General features: G+C 42.3%; 1 pseudogene; it reads left to right on the forward strand.

Annotated features, from left to right (window-relative positions):
* The first annotated feature begins 5,353 nt into the window (after positions 1-5,353).
* Positions 5,354-6,286, forward strand: LOC101049622 (U3 small nucleolar ribonucleoprotein IMP3-like; annotated as a pseudogene).
* The last annotated feature ends 1,872 nt before the right edge of the window (positions 6,287-8,158 follow it).

Here is an 8,158-nt window from a genome sequence, read left to right on the forward strand (position 1 = left end):
TGTCGCCAGGCGCCAGGCTGGAGTGCAGTGGTGCGATTTTGGCTCACTGCAACCTCCACCTCCCGGCTTCAAGCAACTCTCCTGCCTCAGCCTCCCGAGTAGCTGGGACTACAGAGGCACACCACCACGCCCAGCTAATTTTTGTATTTTACTGGAGACGGGGTTTCACTATGTTGGCCAGGTGGTCTCGATTTCTTGACCTCGTGATCCACCCACGTCGGCCTCCCAAAGTGCTGGGATTACAGGCGAGCCACCACGCCTGCCGAGAGAGGACATTTAGAAAGAAGAGCAAGATGGGATGAAGCTAAAATAAAATAGTTGGCCCTTAACATGTTGTAATAAAAGTGACTGTGAAGTAGACAGAGAGAATAGGAACCAAAGAAGCTATGGTTTTCAGTCTCAAAATGTCTTTACTAATGGTCCTATTCGTTGCAAATGGGGAAAAGGAACCTTTACAGTGGACAGACCTGGAAACCACCACCTTAACCAAATAATTAATCAGTATCAAAGTGATGTTCTGTGCCTTGTGATACAATACACTGACTGGTAAGGACACAACTTCACTTGTAAAGTTCTCCTGCCAAAAATTCACAACCTGATTCTACTCAAGAGAAAACATCAGACAACCCCAAATAGAAGGACCTGGTGCAAAACAACTGCTCTGTATTATTCAAAATGTCTAATAGCACATGGCAGTAAAATGCAGTAGGTCCTGGACTGTTGGGGGTGGTGGTTAACTGAGGCGCTCCTCTTACAGCCCACTGTTACCTCGTCAGCTCCGTAAGCTGCAGCGTCTGGCCGCGTCCTCGTGCCACAGCTCCACGTCGCTTTCCGCACCTTCGTGAACTTAGAGTTCTCGCGAGACATCCGGGCACTGCAAGACTGGAGCGTCTAGCTCGCGGAGATCAACGCGATGGTGTTCCTGTGCACCTGCACAAAACCGCCAGCTTACTCAGATATAGCTGACGGAGTGGACTGCTGCTGGTCATCTGTATCAGAGGTATTTGAAAGTTCCTTATCAGAAGAAGTGTGCTTGGTACCCTCAACCCTCACCCAATTCTATAAAATAAGAAGCCTCAAAAACTTGGCCGGGCGTGGTTCCTCACGATGGTAATCCCAGCACTTGGGGAGGCTGAGGCGGGCGGATGGCTTGAGCCCAGGAGTTCAAGACCAGCCTGGGCAACATGGCAAAACCCCATGTCTACTAAAATACAAAAATTAGACAGGCATGGTGGTGTGTGCCTGTAGTCCCAGCTACTCGGGAGGCTGAAGTGGGAGGGTCACTTGAGCCCGGGAGGTGGAGACTGCAGTGAACCAAGATGGCACTGACACACTACTTCAGCCTGGGCGACAGAGCCAGAATCTGTCTTAAAACGAAACAAGGCCGGACGCGGTGGCTCACGCCTGTAATCCCAGCACTTTGGGAGGCCGAGGAGGGTGGATCACGAGGTCAAGAGATCGAGACCATCTTGGCCAACATGGTGAAACCCCGTCTCTACTAAAAATACAAAAAAAAATTAGCCGGACGTAGTGGCACATGCCTGTAATCCCAGCTACTTGGGAGACTGAGACAGGAGAATTGCTTGAACCCAGGAGGCGGAGGTTGCGGTGAGTCGAGAATGCGCCACTGCACTCCAGCCTGGGCAACAAGAGCGAAACTCCGTCTCAAAAAAAACAAAAACAAACAAACAAACAAACAAAAAAACGAAACAAAATCCTTTCTGTCACTTGCACGCATTTAGTTTGCATTGTACATTAGAAAGGAGGACAAGACAGCTGCCAGTCACAGTATTAACTGCTCTAGCTTTTAGCAGGAGATGAACTATACTAGGAAATTTCAAACTCGAAGTATGCCACATTTTTCCTCAGACCTATATTGTCTGAGAGCCTAAGAGAAAACATGAGACAGACACTAGAGATCCAATATATGACTTACTGACGTGTTGAAAACTCTGGAATAAAGGGAAAATAAGAAATATTTGAAAAAGAGAATAAAGTTTTCTTGAGCTCAAGAAAAATGTTTCAGGGCCGGGCGCGGTGGCTCAAGCCTGTAATCCCAGCACTTTGGGAGGCCGAGGTGGGTGGATCATGAGGTCGAGAGATCGAGACCAACCTGGTCAACATGGTGAAACCCCGTCTCTACTAAAAATACAAAAAATTAGCTGGGCATGGTGGCGCATGCCTGTAATCCCAGCTACTCAGGAGGCTGAGGCAGGAGAATTGCCGGAACCCAGGAGGCGGAGGTTGCCGTGAGCCGAGACCGCGCCATTGCACTCCAGCCTTGGTAACAAGAGCGAAACTCCATCTCAAAAAAAAAAAAAAAAGAAAAAGAAAAATGTTTCATCTTCAGATGAAAAGGCCCTGTCGTGGTCAAAGCAAAATTGACAAAAATTGCCCAATACCTGAATGGGAACAATGACATTTTAAATTTGAAAGGAAAAGAATGCCATAGATTTCCAGAAAAAAGGAAAGATTTTTCACAAAGCACATGATCAGACTTTGCCTGGGTATCACATGATACAGGATACACAAAGCAACATATATATATTTTCAAAGAGAAGGCTGTGTGTGACTCAGTAATTCTATATCAAGTCACATGTGAAAGCCAAAGAAATAATTCTTGCTTATATGTGGGCCTTGAAAAAATTTACTCACAGATGTACTATACATGACCGAAAGATTAACCAAAATAAAGACTTTTTTTTTTTTTTTTTGAGGCGGAGTTTCACTCTTGTTACCCAGCCTGGAGTGCAATGGCATGATCTCGGCTCACTGCAACCTCTGCCTCCTGGGTTCAGGCAATTCTCCTGTCTCAGCCTCCTGAGTAGCTGGGATTACAGGCACCCACCACCATGCCCAGCTAATTTTTTGTATTTTTAGTAGAGACGGGGTTTCACCTTGTTGACCAAGGTTGGTCTCAATCTCTTGACCTTGTGATCCACCCGCCTCGGCCTCCCAAAGTGCTGGGATTACAGGCTTGAGCCACCGCGCCTGGCCCCCTTTTTTTTTTTTTTTTTTGAGATGGAATCTCGTTTTGTTGCCCAGGCTGGAGTGCAGTGGTGCCATCTCGGCTCACTGCAACCTCAGCTTCCCGGGTTCAAGTGATCCTCCCACCTCAGCCTCCTATGTAGCTGGGATTACAAGTGTGTGCCACCACGCCTGGCTATTTTAAAAATATTTTTAATAGAGACAGGGTTTCACCTTGTTGGCCAGGCTGGTCTTGAACTCCTGACCTCAAGTGATCCGCCCTCCTCAGACTCTGAAAGCGTTGATATTACAGGTGTGGGCCACTGCACCCAGCAAAATAAAGACTTTTGAAGTAGAAGTACATGGTACAAGTCCTGGTGGTGAGTGAATAATTACTGTAAATATGGTTTAAAAGCCCTGCAAATGTTAAAAATAATTTGAATATTAACCTATTTTGTTTTAGAAAATTGCTTTTTGATAAGAATAATTTAGTTCCATAAAAAATTATTAAGACTCGTTAAAATTTGAATTAGGAGTACATACTAGATAATAGTAATATTTATATCACCATTACATTTTCTAAATTTGAGAATTTTACTGTGGTTACATTAGAGAATGGCATCATTCTTAGAAAATACATTCTTAGAAAGTACCACTGGGGAAAGGGACATACCCACACACTGTATACATACATATATATATATATATATATATATATATATATATATATATGTGTGTGTGTGTGTGTGTGTGTGTATATACACATATATACATACAGATATACATATTTTCACGTGTGTGTGTGTAACATACATATGAGAAAGAGAGCAAATGTGGCAAAACATTAGTAACTGGTGAAGCTGTATAAAGGGCATATGGGAGTTCTTTGTACTGTTCTTGCATATCTTCTACACATTTGAAATGATTTCAAAATACAAGTTTAAAACTAATTTTTAAAATATAGGGTCAGGATGTTATTAATATTCTGGTATGAGCCATTTCCATGCAGTGGTTGGGGCAGAAGCCAGTTCGAGTGAGTTTACTGAGTAAGAGATGAGAAAGTAGAGAAAATAGGAGGTGACTCTTGGAACCCTGGGAGAAATAACTTCTGAAATTCAAATATTTCACCTACTTTCATATTAGGGTTTCATAGTTTGAATTTTCTGAGGCAGATCACACTTATATGCAAGCTCAGTTATTTAAGTACCCCTATATATTCATTCTATGCTATAATGTAACAGGACATAAATTCTTCAGGGCTGCCATCATTTTAAACTAGAAAGAGTCATCATGTGAGGAAAGAGAAGTACCAGCATCCCAAAGATGCTGTTTGTTGTGAGTAATGACAATGCTGCATTCTTTCCAGTCCCTTCCCTTGGAAAGTATTTAGTTCCTGCAGGCCTAGACAGGACTCTTGGGTAGAAACAAAAGTGACTGTTTTATTGGCTCTGACTCTTAATGGCTACCTCATTATACTCTTTACTCATGAAACTGAATGGAAATGATTGTATAAACACATTATCTGATATTACTGATAATCACACCCACCATGGCTGCTTCTTGGCTGTCCAGCTAAATGTTAAATTACCTGCTATGTCAGGGAGGGGAGAAAACTGGACCCAAAGAAAAACATAGGGAAGAGATAGGCTGTCAAAATAAAAATGTTTGGTGGGACAGGGGAAATCGGAAGATCTGGTCAAACGTTACGAAGTTGCAGTGATGTAGGATGAATAAATGGAGAGATCCAATGTACAAAATAAAGACTATGGTTAATAATATTGTATTGTATACCAGAAATTTGCGGAGAGATTTTCTGTATTTTTACCACAGAAAAAAGACGGAAATAAGGATAACCATGTGAGACGATGGATATTTTAATTTGCTTGCCTATAGTAATCACTTCATTGTGTATATGTAGATCAAAACGTCATGTTGTATACCTTAAATATATACAATTTAAAAAGATAGGGACGCTTAGGGGAACTTCAATTTGTGGTTAAAGTGCTTTTAAAATATATGAGGGGCCAGGCGCGGTGGCTCACGCCTGTAATCCCAGCACTTTGGGAGGCCGAGGCGGGTGGATCACGAGGTCAAGAGATCGAGACCATCCTGACCAACATGGTGAAACCCCGTCTCTACTAAAAATACAAAAAAAAATTAGCTGGGCATGGTGGCGCGTGCCTGTAATCCCAGCTACTCAGGAGGCTGAGGCAGGAGAATTGCCTGAACCCAGGAGGCGGAGGTTGCCGTGAGCCGAGACCGCGCCATTGCACTCCAGCCTGGGTAACAAGAGCGAAACTCCGTCCAAAAAATATATATGTATATATGAGGAAGTCGTCAGAACGCGCTCTCAGCTTCGGGTTCTGCCTCTGAGGCTTCTGCCATCATGGTGCGGAAGCTTCAGTTCCACGAGGAGAAGCTGCTGAAAGCAGGTGGACTTCCTGAACTGGGAGGTCACCGGTCACAGCCTGCACGAGCTGCGCGTGTTGCGGCGTTTACTGGCTGCAGCCACTGGAGGACCACACGCACTACAACCAGCTGAGCCGTGCCATGCGTGAGCTGGCGAGGCGCCTGCGCGACCCGCCGGAGCGCGACCCGTTCCACATACGCGCTTCCGCCGCGCTGCTGGACAAGCTGTATACTTCCGGCCTGGAACGCGCAGTTCGCTGGAGCTCTGTGACTTCGTCACAGCCTCGTTCTTCTGCCGCAGCCACCTTCTCACCGTGCTCCTCAAGCTGCGGTGGCCTTTGTGGAGCAAGGCCACATACACGTGAGCTCTGACGTGGTTACCGACCCCGCCTTGGAGGACTTTGTCACTTGGGTTGACTCCTCCAAGATCAAGTGGCAGTGCTAGATAGAGTACAACGAGGAGCGCGATGACTTTGACCTGGAAGTCTAGCGGCTCTCCCACTCTCCACGGTTGTCTTTTACAGATGGGGAAACTGAGGCCTGATGCTGGAGATTCTCTGAGGGTGCTCTCCCCAAGGGTGTCAGACGGTCGTAGGTTCTTAAGAACTTGATTCATCAATGGCAGGTCATGCACAGAGCCACAGGAGGTGCGTCCTTGTTTTCCAGGAAATGTTCCTAGAACTTGGACTACTGATTTTTGTGCCTGGGGAAACAGTGGGAAGTAACTTGGTGCTGCTCTGGGGTATTGTTGGCTTCTTGCGTTGGAAACTTTGTAATGTAAAAGCAAAAACCACAAGTCCCCACGCCCTATTTAGCTTTATCGTCTTGTAGCTGGACTGGTTCAATTCGTTTAACTCAAATTCTTGTTCCTGGCCATGGTTAAGCTGTGTGGAGATGATGGAGAGTTTGGTGGGCTCAAGTTTTTATAAATTGAGTGAGACTAGTGTGTTCAGGCCCTCCCTTGTTTAAAGGAATGCTTTCCTAATGCCAGTAAATGCCTCAGCTGCTTTGTAAGTGCAATATATATATATATATGGAACATTTAAAAATACATATGTAATTCTGATATCTCAGAAACAATAATTTTCATTTGTTTGCAGTTCCTTTAAACTTTTTTCTTACGAACATATTGTTTCTAAGTTGATTAGGCAATATATATTTTATGCATTTATATATATTGTATATTATGGAACATTATTTTAGAAACACTTTCTCTTGATTTTATATTTTTACCATAAAAGTTTTAATAGCTAGGCCAGGCTTGGTGGCTCACACCTATAATCCAAGTACTTTGGAGGCCAAGGCGGGTGGATCACCTGAGGTCGGGAGTTCAAGACCACCCTGACCAACATGGTGAAACCCGGTCTTTAAAAAAAAAAAGAAAGAAAGACAAAAAAAGTTTTAATAGCTATGTTATATCCCATTGTGCTTATACGTAATATATATATATTTAATAATTTCTTATTGAATGTCAATGCTGTTTATTTTTATCTATCTATTTTTGAGATAGGGTCTTGCTCTGTTGCTGAGACTGGAGTGCAGTGGTGCGATCTCGGCTCACTGCAACCTCCGCCTCCCTGGTTCAAGTGATTCTCCTGCCTCAGCCTCCCAAATTGCTGTTATTACAGGTATGCACAACCATATCCCGCTAATTTTTTTTGTATTTTTAGTAGAGACGGGGTTTCACCATGTTGGCCAGGCTGCAATGCTGTTGTTGTTTTTTAAATAACTGTTGTAAAGGTCTTCATACATGTGGATTTTTCTCCTTTTAAATTTTCATATTTCTTCAATTCCAAGATACATGTTTTTCTTATTTTACATATTATATATCAGGATTCATTTTAGTATAAAGATGGCCGTATTTTTTCTTTAAAATATATTATTAATATTGTATCTTAAAATGGAAACTGTCTTAGAATTGGAGAAATACAGTAGTTCTATAGTATAAATTAAGAACAGAGGGTTTGCTGAGTCAAAACAAATTTATGATACTTGATAAGTGTATGAGAATATCTTCTAAAGGAATTTTGTTGCTATTTTCTACAGTTTTGCTAGCATGAGATTTGACTTCTCTTTGATTTTTAATAGTTTTAATAAATGCAGATGTTTTCTCATTATTTTAATTTTAATTTACTGAGCTATTCTACTCTTCATATGTGGAAGAGTTTGGGTATAAAAATAACAAAAGGCAACATTTGAAGACTTCTCATAAACAATTCAAAAGGAAAAACCTTGATAATTAGTAATTTAAGAGGGAAGAAGTGAAAGGTACTGGCTCTTCCCTTTCCAAGTTATTATGTCTGTTTCTCTGCCATATGCAAAATTGGAAGGATTCTTGTGATTTATTTATAGAATTATAGGGTTTTTGAGCTAGTTAAACCCTTAAGGATCATCTGGTTGACTCCCACATTTTATGTATATGATTAAGTAAAAACCCAGTGAGATTCAAATTGTTCAAGATTTTACAGCTAATAAGTGCAAGGGCTGAAATTTGAAACCAAGGTTGCAGACCTTTCTACCAGGCACACTGCCTGTTTGGTGAAAATTCCACTTGAGGGCTAATGGCACATCTGCCAGCCCTTGACATTTAGGCTGGACAGTGTAAGATTTAGGTTTAGGATATTACTAATTCTTACTAATAAAGTACTCAAGAAAGTGGATGATCTCAGATTTAAGATTATAGAACTAAATATGAAAAAAATTGCCTATATCTAAATATGTTGCACAAAAGTAGAAGTATATATGCTACACTTCCTGTAGCAGGCTTATGCAATGAATTCTG

This window comes from Saimiri boliviensis, chromosome X (genome assembly GCF_048565385.1).
Source record: "Saimiri boliviensis isolate mSaiBol1 chromosome X, mSaiBol1.pri, whole genome shotgun sequence".
Lineage (NCBI taxonomy): Eukaryota > Metazoa > Chordata > Mammalia > Primates > Cebidae > Saimiri > Saimiri boliviensis.